Source organism: Manis pentadactyla, chromosome 11, assembly GCF_030020395.1.
Source record: "Manis pentadactyla isolate mManPen7 chromosome 11, mManPen7.hap1, whole genome shotgun sequence".
NCBI classification, from domain to species: Eukaryota; Metazoa; Chordata; class Mammalia; order Pholidota; family Manidae; genus Manis; species Manis pentadactyla.
Genome location: NC_080029.1, coordinates 41,463,992 through 41,478,479, shown reverse-complemented (window position 1 = coordinate 41,478,479; position 14,488 = coordinate 41,463,992). Strand labels below are relative to the sequence as shown.

The 14,488-nt window shown below is 39.0% G+C and overlaps 1 protein-coding gene across 8 annotated transcripts in view; it reads left to right on the top strand.

Annotated features, from left to right (window-relative positions):
- DAAM1 (dishevelled associated activator of morphogenesis 1) overlaps positions 1 to 14,488 on the top strand; it is a 192,367-nt gene that overhangs the window by 29,523 nt on the left and 148,356 nt on the right. For 3 of the 8 annotated variants that reach the window (XM_036919114.2, XM_036919111.2, XM_036919143.2), the window contains one exon: positions 3,794 to 3,884. The exons of 2 other annotated variants lie outside the window; for them this stretch is intronic. The gene's annotated coding sequence lies outside the window, so the exon portion shown is untranslated. Of the gene's footprint in view, positions 1 to 3,793; positions 3,885 to 5,194; positions 5,275 to 14,488 lie in introns of all 8 variants that reach the window. 3 more of the 8 variants (XM_036919133.2, XM_057488409.1, XM_057488408.1) reach the window with 2 other exon arrangements.

Here is a 14,488-nt window from a genome sequence, read left to right as displayed (position 1 = left end):
GAGGATGCCATGTTGCTCTCAGCTCCATGCCTGGGTGTGGCACATTGAGTGTTTCCCATTCAGATTCTTCTGGCTGGCAGAGCTGAGGCAGTGCTGACTGCTCCCATAGCCCCCTGACCAGCTGCTGTGCTTCCTTGTCCTCAGCAGGAAGGTCCTCTTCCTCATGTGTGGAGATGCTTTTGTGTTAACTGCCGTGAAGCCCAATTCTTCTCTTCAGTTAATAGTTTCAACTTCCTGCTTTCCTATATATTCTAATATACCTAATGATAAGAAACTGAAGTGATTTTTTCTGGCCTAGCTCACTGTTTATTAAAGCAGAGGAGCCAAAAGTTAGGAAATAAAAGGAAGAAAGAATAAAATAACATAAAAGAGTCTTATATCAGAAAACTGATGATTAGATAATTGAACAGTGATTTTTGCTTATAAATTATAAAGCTGAGACATAAGGGGGTTTGGGCAGCTAGTGAAAGACTTGCACAGGAATTTCTTTTCATTTCCCACACAGAAATTAAAAAACTATCTGCTATCTTTAACAGGAGATATTTTCCTTTCATCCACCAGCCCTTCACCAGTCTGTTTTCTTTCACAGTGAATTAGAATGACTAATTGCAAGTTCTTTGTGCACCTAAGGAAAGCTCAGTACAAGCGCTCTAGCTGTCATAGCATATCAGCAATGCCACTCTGGGGAAAGACTCCCTAAGTTTCCCTCCAGGGGAAAAGCTTGGCGAGTAGCATAAAGTCTAAAGGGCCCTTAAAGTATGTATGCATTTAATGTGCTTCGGTGGAATCACTTCACTAATGGTGACTTAGTTTTCTTCTCAAGGCAAATTGGAAGGTGTTAAAATGTCCGTCACTGAATGTCCCTTACTGCCACCCGTGCCTCTGGGATTGTTGATTAGCTTGCTGTAATCACAGCCAGAGGTGCCTGCTATCTCAGGTAAAAAGAGTAGAAAAAGGAGCCTCAAGGATTATTGCCCAGAAGCTGTTTTTAAAAGACATCCCTAGAAATCTGAATAAGATCTGTAGTCTAGCTAACTGTAGTGTGTCAGTATATATCAATTTCTGGTTTTAATAATGTACAATTGTTATGTAAGATATTACCAATAGGGAAGGCAGGGACTTTTCTGTACCTTTTTTTGGGCAATTTCTTATGAGTCTATGGTTATAACAAGGTGAAGAGTTAACAAAAGACCCTGAGGAGAATAATTGCCATTCCAGGTGAGACATTTCAGGTCTGATTTCCTTTTCTTTCCTCAGCTTTATTGAGTTATATTTCACATACATAAGTCACCTGTTTTCTAGTACAGTGAATTGTTTTTTTCATGGTTCATTGGTTTATTCATAGAGTTGTACAACCATCACCACAGTTTTATCCTAGGAAATTTTCAACTTTCCAAAAAGGAACTCCCTAGTCATTAGAAGTCATTTGTGTACCCCATCTTTCCCCCCATCCCCATTCCAGGCAGCCATTGTTCTGCTTTCTGTCTGTCTGTATTGGTCTGTTCTGTACATTTAATATAAATGGAGTCATTCAACATGTGGTCTTTTGTGACTGGCTTCTTTCATCAGTATAATATTTTCAAAAAGTTTGTCATAGCAGGAACAATACTTAATTCCTTTTGGTTGCCAAATAATATTCCATTTTATGGATATACCACCTTTGGTTATTCTCAGACATTTAGATTGCTTCCACTCTTTGGTTATCATGAATAATGCTGCTGTCAACATTCATGTACAAGTTTTTGTGTGAACATATGTTTTTCTCTTGGGTAAAATCTGAGTATAGAATTGTAGGGTCATATGGAGACTCAGTGCTTAACATTTTGAGGAACTGCCAAACTGTTTTCCAAGGTGGTTGTACCATTTTATATTCCCATCAGCAGTGAGTGATGGTTCCAGTTTTTCCACATCTCATGTATTTATTAAATACTATATTTTTGTTGTGTTTATGAAATGTTTCCTTTTGGTGAGTGTAGGAGCTGAATGATAATTTTAGAGGAAATGAAACAAATGAAAATCAAATAAATCGTTTTCAGATTGGCTCAGCATAGCTTTGGAAACCTTTCAGCCCTGAGCCTAAAACCTTCCTATTTGACTGGATATGACATTACCAGGAATTTTACTTTCCTGCTTTTATTTTCCCTGAGGAGAAAAAAAGAAATATGTCTTGTACTCAGCTAGACATGAAGGGTTCAAACAAACATAAAGGACCCCTGAGTCAATAACAATTCCACAGGAACACATACTTGGTCTATGCTCGGAATAGTTGCTCTAAAATCATTCTCTTGGTGCTGCCTCTGTGCTCTTCTCCACCAGAGTGTAACGTAAGAGCTGAATCAAGGTTTGTTCAGTTGGCGTTTGGAAAAGAAATAGTGACTGGATGCTGGTCAGCTGGCTTGGGGCTGCTGGCAAGCCTGCTACAGACCATGCCTTCTGCAGGATGTAGCCTCACAGGCTTGTTAAAGGCTTGTACCAGGCAGTGGTGTTTGCATTTGCTCTTGCCTGAGCTCAGGAGATCAAGGCCTTTCATAATTCACCACGGCAGTGAGCAGACAAGTCAGAAGATCCTGGAAATGGCCCAGAGCACCAGTCAAAGACAAGAACTCAGATCCTTTGCCCTGGGTGGCTGACTTGGGAAGTAGGCAGGGAAGGGAACACCAGAAATGTCATTTCCTAGTTCTGGTATTTAGATATGATAATTCCCACTGTCTTCTGGCCGCTGTTGGTTACTTTGGGTCATGTATTAGCAGTAAGCAATTGGGGTATTTTGCCTGCCAAAACCACACTGTAACAGAGGAGACCTGCGTCTCATGACTGCCTCTCACACATCCCCTTATTTTTATTCTTGCAAAGCAGAACTTCATGAATGATGTTTGCAAAGGTAGAGTCCCTCCAGATTTTTGTTGACATACCCAGTGTGAGCCTATGTCCGTCTCCCTGTGGCTGGGGCTCACTTCACATGGGTAGGGTCTACAGGGTCAGTGTTTGTTTATAGGGCCTCTTCACCCCTGTTATGTCTGGCATTCTCTGTGATCGCTGTCTAGTCATACGTCTTGTGACTCCCTAGTGTCTGTCCCTGAAGTGCCTTACTCAAATCAGGAGAGGACCCCATGCTACTATCTCCTCTCCATTAAAAACTTTCCATCTCAGGCACATCCTGTCAGTGTTCTGTGTTAGATCTGTCAAATCAATATCTTGCTTCCATTAAAATGAGGTTGAGGTATGTATATATATATGTGTGTGTGTGTGTGTGTAGCTTTTGCACAGCTGCCTATTTATACCCATGCAAATTGTCTACCCATGTTATTATGCCCGTATTTCATAGATGAGGCAAAAAAAAGATTAAAAAAAAATATATCATTTCAGGGGTGAATTTTATGTCACCATGAAGTATTAGAATACTTTAGGGTAATGGTTGATGTGTTTTCTGTTTTAACCTATTATATAATTTCTGTAGCAACTAATGTATTTGGCTTAATGACTTCAATTGGAACTGCAAATAATTGAATTCTAAATATATACAATACATATATATTTCTTCTGACTTGTTTGTGGCCCAGCCATGCTTTCTTGGGAATGAGAATTCATAATACCTTCCCAAACTCACCAAAATAGGTGTTTTCAGCAGTTTTTAATTTTTTAAAACAGATCTTTGATACACATTTTTTCATCTGGCATTGTGTTTCCCTGATCTTGAAAGAAAGAGAATGTCTGAAAAAGGCTGGTTCTCATGCAAGTGTGAGGAAGAACTGACTGTTCCTAATCTATATATACATCTTTTTTGTTACCACAGTGGATTCAGAGAGGCAACCTGTCTGACCTTCCAGGCCTCGGGACCAGCTCCTTGTGAGTGTCTGTGAATGATTTTTAAGCAGTAAGGATTTGTAAGTATCAGTCACTGTAGGACTTCATAAACTAGCTACTTTCAACTTGAGTACTTTAAGTGGATTTGTCTGCAATACAACTTATCTACAGAAAATTGTCCTTATATCTCTTTGTGGTATTTTCACCTTTAGTGGTCTTTTGATCATTATCGGTGTGGTTTGTAACTGGAGTTATGTGAATCTGAGAATTGATTCTTCTAAATAAAACATGTACTATGCTGTCCAATATGGTATTGACTAACCATATATAACTATTTAAGTTATAATTAATTAAAATTAAATTAAAAATTCAGTTTCTCAGTCACACTAGCCACAGTTCAGACCCTCAGCCACATGTGGCCAGTGGCTACTCATTGGATAGCACAGATATACAACATATCCATCACCACAGAGAGTTGACTGATGATAGACTTTTCTCAGCCCCAGAAGGTCCAAGCAAGATGTTAATCACAGCAAAGCAAAAGCTTTACTTAGGTGAATTCAGGTGCTGGAAAATTGCTGCTGTCTTTCTCTGACCTAAAATGAGAAAAGTAGATGTGCTATTCCTGCTGTTTTTTTCTGGCAGCGTTTCCTTACCATGGCTTGGTTACTGAGGGCTAGGAATGTCCAGTAATGGAATTTGCCCAAATTCAAATGCAAGTTAAATATTTGGAAACAGTTTAAAAATAAGTTATCTGCCATCCCCTTCCATTAGAACTGATACTTCTGTTTCTATGTCCAGGAGTGAGATGAGGGCAAAGTAAATTTTACCAAGATCTGATTATCATTATTGGCCTATTTTCTAGCAGCATACATATGTATGAGTTTTGTCTTATTTAGGCTTTGACCTTTGGGGATTAGGCTTCATTTTGGTTTTTATATCTATTGGCTACTGGTTTGTCAGAGATGTTTTTAAGACTGAATGTTTGTTAGCTATCTTTATCCACCTTGAAATTTGAAATCCCGAGTTATAAATTTATAAACAGAAGAATTGGGCACAAATTTCTCTCTCCCCCGGCCTCCATATATGACTGCTAAGTTCATAATGCTTTTGTGTGACTGATACTGAGCGTTGAGACTGCCAACAAACAATATACTATAGATACACAATGTGTAAGTTCTCTAGGAAGGTCTGGTAAGTGGACAGAGGAGTAGCAATTAACTGAAAGACCTTTCCTAGTTAATGTGAGCATTCTTTGTTTAATTTCCATTAACTTGACTAATTCTCAATGGCTGGCAGATATGATATATAAGTCTGTTCTTTCTAATGTTGGCATTTAGTGATGATAGTGTCTACATCAAATTATATCTAAATTCCTCTCCAAACTTAGGCCAAGCGTGTGATGCTGAAGAGAATTTAATACCCTCCTCCACTACCACCACCACCATCACCAGCCTCTTCAGAAACCTTGTAGGTGAGGTTGTGTGAGTTGTTTTTTTTCTTTAAAAGATTTTTTTTTTCCTGAGGGCTGGAAAAACTTACTCCATAGCAATTAACCAGTTCTTGGCATAAGCCCCTGGGGGAGACCACTGTCGTGCTGTGGCACGTATCCTGATTCTTGTTCTCTGCTGTCTCTGGGACAAGCAAGAGCATTTTTCTTGTTATAACAAGAAAAGTTATAACAAGATATAGTTATAGATGCTTCCTGCTGTGGATGTAGCTATTTGTTTTGAAAGCACAGGTTTTTCAGGAAGGGCTTTTATATTCTGTCCTTCATGAAGGATCACTCATATTCTTTATTTTTTTGTTATGTTTCACACATGCTTATAACTGGTGGCACTTTTTTTCTTAGTCCATGATAAATTTGTATGTAGACTAATACCCAGTTCTCTTTTCCTCCAAGAGTAAACCTTGGGCTAGAAAATTGAATTTCTGCTCTCTAGAACTGGATCTTAGATCTAGTCAGTACTTACTGCCAATGCCTTTTATGTATTCATGGATCTATAAACATACAATGTTTAGTCTGAACGTGCATGTGGCTTTCATGTGTCCTGATTCACTCGGCTCTTACTTACTCTGGCTTCTTGTTCTCAGGATCCTGCTTTTCCAGTCCTGTGGTGCTAACTCCTTTGCCTCATAAACTGTGTTATTGCATCCAGCCATGACTTTAATCATTCATAACTATGGTCCAACAGCATGCTACATATGCATACATTTACCTTGTCTGGGTGCTGTCCATAGACTGTGTTTGGACCCAAGATGCTTCCTGCTGTGGACCTAGCTATTTGTTTTGAAAACACAGGTTTTTGAGAATAGTATACATTGCCCATCATTGAACCATAATAAAAAGTATTGTCTTGGCTTTAGCTCTTGGTTTTAAGCATTTAACCCAAGTTCAAGGCCTCTCCTTCTGGGATTTTGTTTTACCAGAAGCTTCTGGCAAGAGATAGAATGATCTGAGGAAGAGATTCATGAAGTCAGAATTGATTGCTCTATTCTCTAGATGTCTAGAACTTAACTAAATTTTAAGCTCCTGAAGGCAGTGGCTATATATTTTACTTTATTGCCTGTATTTAACCTATAAGTACTTACCCTATAGTCCTTACCCTAAACCTATAAATGGTTGGTTATTTTTAGAGAAAACATACTCAGTGTGATTTTTTTTCTTCTTTTACATTTTTGTTAACATTTAAAGGTGATAAAATTGAATATTCTATATTAAAAATAAATTTTCCTAGTTTTGAACAATGAACTGGCTTATTACATGGTTTCCTCATTGACTGCACTGATTATTGCTTCTGAAAATATTTCCTGTGACTTTATTAATGATAATTAATAGCCCTCATGATGAAGCCAAGAAATGATATGATTAGTGAATCAACATTGAATAGACAGTGTTTCTTCATTTTAGCAAAATGTAGAACTTGAGCCTCCTCTGTCTTTGTCTTTGCTTGCCTTCTCCACCTTACTCCACAGATTGGTTTCATCCTATTTCTTCCATTAAGCAGTGAGGACTCCTGGGACTAAAGGTTGCTTTAGGGTTCTGGATTTATCAGGGTAGTGCACTAGAGTGCTGGGTTTGTTGAATAGAGATTTTGATTTGAGTCTGTCCTTGGTCCAGCTTTGCCACTACTAGCTCTGTGATTCTGGGCAAGGTTTGATTTAATTTCTTCTTTTGTAAAATGACTATTATGCTGCTTGGCTTCCCTGCCGACTTAGAAGGGGCTTGTGAAGATTAAAGTAGTAGTACATGGAATCATTTTGCACACTACTATAAAATGTAAGATCTTGCTATTAAAAGGAATAACAAATTGCCAGTGTATATCTGTGAACTGATATTTATACTCATTGAACCTTCTCATCTGTGTGTCAAGAATCTCAGACCTAATGGCATTGGGGCAACCAAGAACAACTGCAGAAAATCTAATGGAACATACCCTCAAAATGTATTTCACTTGCATGATGATGATTTTTTTGCATTTGAATGGTCAACTTGGTACCTCTTATTATTTTCAAGGAGTTTGAGAATGGAGCTCAGAACACTTTTCACTGGAGTCTATTCAGTGGACTGTCCCTTGGGACATTCGGTTTGGTGGAGGGGTATTGAACAGTTGCCTACTTCCTTAGTGTGCTGTCCTCTGGGCTGACTTGGTTTGTACTGTGTAAGATCACAGAGAAGGCACCAAGTAGCAACATACTGGCCCTTTCTTTGTTCCTTTTCTTTTAGTTGTTGCATCAGAATAATTTTGATTGTGAAGCAATAAATATAAGTGAGAAACAAAATTTGCCAGAAGACTATACTTTGGCCCTTCTACCTATAAGGTAATCTGGAAATTACAGGTGACTCTGGAGATTCAGAATCCCAGGGATAAAGTCTACTTGGTCTGTCTTAGGTCTTTGCTCACATTGGCATGTTCTTGGCAGGGGTGGAGGGCGAGACACCAAGAGGGCAAGGAATAGGAATGAGTCATTCCCTGTAAAATCAACTTGCTAGATAGGCCAAAACAACAAAAAATTTCATCAGGATTCTCAGTCCACTGAAATTAGAAAGGCAACTTAACTTTTTATCTACCTGCATGGATAGATAAAAAGTTTTTTATTAACAAAATAAATAGAAGTTGAGAAAGATTGAAGAGAGAAGGATCTTCATTGGGTTAGGAGGTGTTTCTCCTGACAATACAATAAAAGGGCCCTTTCCCTTAATTTAGGAATGGGCCATGGTACTTAGTAGAGTCCCTGTGTCATTTTAAAGAGCAGCATGTGTGTACATAGGCTGGCACTGCCCAACTCCAGTAAAAGAAAGTACCATGTGAATAGTGCCCCTTGCAAAGAGGCACTATTCATACAGGTCATACAGGAACAGTTGTCCTCAACTGTTTCAGTGCAAGGAAAAGATAGAGCTTGGCAGTAATGACTGGGTGGAAGAAGTCACTGAGTCCCTTTGTGACAGCCTGCCTTTGGAGCAGCAGGTAACACCCAGTACTATTCACAGTCCTGGATGTGCATATGGGTGCCCAGCAGGGAAGCTGTAAGGGTAAACAAGGGCCCTCTCTGCCCTCAAGAAGAGTCCAGGTTAATGGAAGAAGCTGCAAGTGGAGCAGCTTCTCCTAGTCATGCTCAAGAGCACCAGGTTTGGACACTGGGAGAAGTGGCCCAAGTTATGCAAAGTCATGATTTCTACCTTTCCATATCTCTGTTTCTGTCGAATTCTTTTCCACCTTCTGTACTTCCATAAACATGTCCAGCCTAGGTCTGTATAATTTCCAGTAAAACAACTAGGTACTGTTTTGAGTCAAAATATTCATTTTTCCATAGTCAAACTAACTAATATATGATAAACCTTTAAAGTAATTCTCTTATATTCTAATTTTAGCCTCTGACTCTATACAAACTCAGTAGCAAATACTGTTGCTGCTTTCAAAAAATGAACTACTATACAGAAATGGGCTTATATGTGGGCAGGAAAGGTGTGGTGTATCTTTCATTTCCTTCCTTCTGTTCCTCACTCCTGAAAATGTGCTTTCAGTGAAGAGCAGGGAAACTCCCTGGCTCTCCATTACAGACCATCTATGTAGATCACCTTCTGGTCCTATTACATTGTTTAACTGAGACAGCTGGCATGAGGTTGTGAGAACTGTGTTTTTGTGAAGGTCCTGGAGAACTTGTTTGGGATGGCCAGGTAAGAGAGGCCCTGATTTGCAAGTTTAATTTGTTCCAACTCTGAGCATTCATATAGTATTCATCCTATGCTTCATAAAGTATGCAGAAAAATGGGAGGGTGTGTACATGGCCTGAGTTCTCTGGATAGGTTATGTCTAACCTTATACTTGGGCCTCTTCTCCCAGTATCCAAACCTGGTGCTCTTGAACATGACTAGGAGAAGCTGTTCTACTTGCAGTTTCTTCCGCTAACCCGGACTCTTCTTGAGGGCAGAGAGGGCCCTTGTTTACCCTTACAGCTTCACTGCTGAGCACCCATATGCACCCATATCCAGGACTGTGAATAATACTGGGTGGTACCTGCTGCTCCAAAGGCAGGCTGTCACAAAGGGACTCAGTGACTTCTTCCACCCAGTCATTACCACCAAGCTCTATCTTTCCCTTGTACTGAAACAGTTGAGGCCGACTGTTGTTCCTATTTGACCAAAAAGACATCCCTATTTGTCTCCTATCTAGTCTTATGTAGTGAAATGGGATCCTTTGGGACTCCATTTTTTTCTTTTTCACACTACCATTGTATTTATATAATTTTAAATAGTGTGGAAAAAAGAAAGTTTACTTTATTTTTTTAGACTTACATATGTCTTTTTCTACTTGCCACTGGGGAAAGGTTTACAACAGCTGGGGACGCATGGCACATAGGAAACCTGGTTGCTAGTAGGTGTGCTTTTTGAAAAAGTGCTGGAATTATAACCTATTTTGACTCACAAGTTGGTTTACCTTACCACTTTTTTATTTTTAATCTTAAGTGGAAAAAAAAACCCAGGCAGTGATTTTGAAATCTTTTAAATTTGTGGCATGATAGGAAATGCAATCACAATGTCAACATTCTGTCATCTTCTATTTATCTTTCTTTATGGAAAAAAAAATTACAGTGGTTCTCACTGACACAATTCCAGAGATCTAATAGTTTCCAATGACATAAGTTAGATGTTAATATGTTTTACCTAGAGATATTATCAGCTTCTCATAGAGTTTAGAAATGACATTCTTGCCCATTATTGTCTTTTGTGTGTTGCTCCATTTCTATCCCCCCCAAGAGAAAACTAAAGAGGAAATTGCATTTTTGCATTTTTACTGTTGGTTGAAAATGGTTTAGAGCATCACTTGACTGGATGGTATCTGGAAATTCACTTAACGCCAACTACTTTGCCTTCCCACATATTTTGAATGGATGCTAAAAGGAAAATATCTCTGTAAGAGCAGAAGGGCTATTTTTAGATTGTACTCCTGTATTTGGGCATCATTACTCAGATTTTTCTGCCAGGGCCAGGGTCATATTTACATGCACTGTGCCTGATGGCTTTTCCTTATTCTGCTCTTTACCCAGAACCACCTGGAGGCCAGTATACTCAGTACATTTGTGAGTTTGTAATCTGAATAAATTGTGCATCTTTCTTGCCTTCCTTTTCCCTCTGTCCTTCTAAGCATTGTAGGTCAAAAGGTTACTTTTATTTTTTTAGGCTTACATGTGGTTTCAAGTAATTTATTTCTCCTGGTTATGAGTGGCTGTCCATTGGTAGAATGAATATTCTCCATTTCCCCCCCCAAGGTCTAAAGCACCTTAGTTTTCCACTGATTTTTTAAAAAATTGTATTACTAGAAAATGTTAGAGAAGTAGTTTAATAAATCCCTTTTTTTCATGAGGATTTAGTTATGAATATTTGTAGCTTTTATCAGTCAACAAGTATTGAACAAAAAATAAAAAGCATTTAGAGGGCTGATTTGGAAGATTCCTCTCAATGACATACCACCTGTGTGTATGCTATTGTGCCCAGCCTGACACATCACCAGTGGAAGCTATTGATTTAGCATATTTACCAAAGACACTCATGGTTTTCCCTGAGCAGAGAATGCTTTTTTGTAGTTTCTTTTCCATTACATTTGGAGGAGAGCTTCCTGATGCCAGTGCATCAGTTAGCTTTTGATTTTTTCAGTTTGATTTAGAAATTCACTTTGCATGGCTCTTAAAAGGAGGTAGAACCAAGAATAAAAAAATCATGCAACTAAAATTAAAAGGAAGACCCATGTTTACTTGTAATTTGTCCTAGTTCTTTGTATATCACTTCTCTCAATTCTGAGGTAAATACAGTAGAAATGTTTCTTCATTCGTTTACCTTTTAACCGGTGATTAACAGTATAGTTCTAAGTTCTAATATGTTGGTCAGAATAAATACGGTTGTGTAAAACCTGCTCCGTTGAACTTCTTGGTTGAAAGTCAAAGGAAGGAGGCTGAACTCCACCATGTGCGTCAGCTCCTGTTGTTAGCAAGCCCTCAGAGCCTCTTCATCTAAAGCATGGCTCTGGGTGGTGGTTTGCATCCTGAAGGGTAACCGTGGTTGTTTTCCTGCCTACAAACAGTTCACTACGTTCAAACGAATGCCAAATAAATTTCTACTTCCACCACCCATTTTAATAGTGTAGCATGTTTGAGATAATTGGAAAAGGGATGGGGTAATCTAGCGTTCCCAACTTACTGGTGTAAACCTTGGTTGATTTTAAATTTAAGGCCCATCATTAACTCTCTTCCCTTTGTAAATGAAATTTCAACTCAGATGTAGGTAAGGCTACCACATGACAAATGCACTATTTCTCTGTGAAACAGTAAGTATCTGGGTGGACCTCTTACCACTTCCTTACAAATAGATCCCCACAGGTGGCAGAGTGGAAGTGGACTCAGGGGACCTGTGTCAGTGGGAAGTCTGATTGGGGGCACAGTGAGTAGTGAAACTGGAGGCAAACATTGCAGCCAAACAATTGGGGGGGGTGAGGTGCATGTCATGGTGTGAACATGGGGCTTATGGTGTGAACATGGGGCTTAGGGACCTTTTTTTTTTATGAATGGAGGTCCCCTTACTAAGGGAGGCAGTAATGTTCCACAGGGTAACATGGATCCTATTCCTAAGCCTGGGTTTCTTTCTATCTGAGCAAAGTAAACACTTAAAAACCAAAACATATATGAATTAAATTGACCAGAGACTTCCAAGTCATGTGAGCTTAAGAAGCATTATTCTATGGCGTGTGGTACTCTTTCCACCATTCTGCTGTCAGAAGTGAAAGTTTCTCTGTTCAACAACTGTATACTTGCTGTACACATGTCTTTGGTGCTTACAATGATGTAGAGGTTAAGATGGATCAAATGCAGATGGTTCTAGCAGGTAGGTATATAGTGAGCAAGGGAAGGAACGCAGTCACTTATTTTGTCTATTGAACACACGAGACTATTCATTTCCACTTGTGTCCCATTTTTCTTTTCCTATGTGGCATAACATTTTCTATTCTCACATGTTTGAGAAACACACTTCCAAGAATTGTTTTACCTTCCTCCTAAAATTTCTATAAGGAAAAAATGTGCAAGTGATAATGATGAAAAATGGCAACTGACTCCTAGCCTTGGTGTTGGAGAAAGAATAGTGAGTGGTGGGACCACAGCAAACTATCAAATTGTTGCTACTTGAGAATGAAAGTCCTGTGTTAATAGAATGTCCAACTGTTTGGCAACTAATACAACTACAGTTTAAAACATTATGCTTTAAGGAGACTGGTCTAATGGTTAAGAGTTTGCCTGGAGCCAGACAGCCAGAGTTCAAATCTCAGTTGCACCATTTATTAGCTGTGTGACCTTAGGCAGTACACTTCATCTTTGAGCCCCCCGATCCTCACAGATCCTCACTGTAAAACAATGCCAATTGTTAGAACCACATTGTAGGGCTGTAGTTAGAACTTGATGAAATAGCTGGTCCATTAGAACTCAGGGCCTGGCATATAGCAAGTGCCTAACAAACATTAGCTGCTACTGTATTATTAGTTGCCACCAAGTAGGTCTTGGTGTGTTGGTGGGTCACCAGTGTGCACCTTCTCAGCATAGACTTTTTGAATCTAGGTGTTGCCATTTACTAGCTGAGTATCTTTAAGTAAGTTATATAACCCCTTTGATCTTTTGTTTCTAATCACTTGTAAATGTGGCACAATAGTGCCTATTTCTGGGTTTAATGATTCAGTGAGGTAAGGCATGTAAATTGATTGGCACATTTAATAACTATACTATTTATTGTGCACTTAGTAAGGTGCCCACTAACCTGGGGTTTAGCACTATTTTATCCTATTTTACCTTACAGGGGAGGAAACTGATTCAAGTTAATTCTCTTAGGACATTGTGTGCTGGCTCTTCTCTAGCAGTGCTGCTGCTTAAAGGTTCATGCTTCAGCATGTTTCTTCTCTTTTTAAAAAAATTTTTTTATTAAGGTATTATTGATATACACTCTTATGAAGGTTTTACATGAGAAAACAATGCTGTTACTACATTTATCCATATTATCAAGTCCCACCAATACCCCAATGCAGGCACTGTCCATCAGTGTAGTAAGATGCCACAGATTCACTGTTTGCCTTCTCTGTGCTACACTGTTTTCCCCATGATCCCCCACACCATGTGTACTAAACATAATACCCCTCAATCCCCGTCTCCCTCCCTCCCCATCTGTCCTCCCACACCCCTCCCCTTTGGTAACCACTAGTTCATTCTTGGAGTCTCTGAGTCTGCTACTATTTTGTTCCTTCGGTTTTGCTTCATTGTTATACTCCACAAATGAGTGAAATCATTTGGCATTTGTCTTTCTCTGCCTGACTTATTTCACTGAGCATAATGTCATCCAGCTCCATCCATGTTGTTGCAAATGGTAGGATTTGTTTCTTTCTTATGGCTGAATAGTATTCCATTGTGTATATGTACCACATCTTCTTTATCCATTCATCTACTGATGGACACTTAGGTTGCTTCCATATCTTGGCTATTGTAAAAAGTGTTGCAATAAACATAGGGGTACATATGTCTTTTTGAATCTGAGAAGTTGTATTCTTTGGGTAAATTCCAAGGAGTGGGATTCCTGGGTCAAATGGTATTTCTAATTTTAGTTTTTTGAGGAACCTCCATATTGCTTTAAACAGTGGTTGAACTAGCTTACATTCCCACCAGCAGTGTAGGAGGGTTCCCCTTTCTCCGCATCCTCACCAACATTTGTTGTTCTTAGTCTTTTTGATGCTGGCCATCCTTACTGGTGTGAAGTGATATCTCATTGTGGCTTTAATTGCATTTCCCTCATGATTAGTGATGTGGAGCATCTTTTCATGTGTCTGTTGGCCATCTGAATTTTTTCTTTGGAGAACTGTCTCTTCATATGCTCTGCCCATTTGTTAATCGGGTTATTTGCTTTTTGGATGTTGAGGCATGTAAGTACTTTATATATTTTGGATGTTAACCCCGTGTTCGATATGTCATTTACAAATATATTCTCCCATTCTGTAGGATGCCTTTTGGTTCTGTTGATGGTATCCTTTGCAATACAGAAACTTTTAAGTTTGATGTAGTCCCATGAGTTCATTTTTGCTTTTGTTTCCCTTGCTCGAGGAGATGCGTTCAGGAAGAAGTTGCTCATGTTTCTATTCATGATATTTTTGCCTATGTT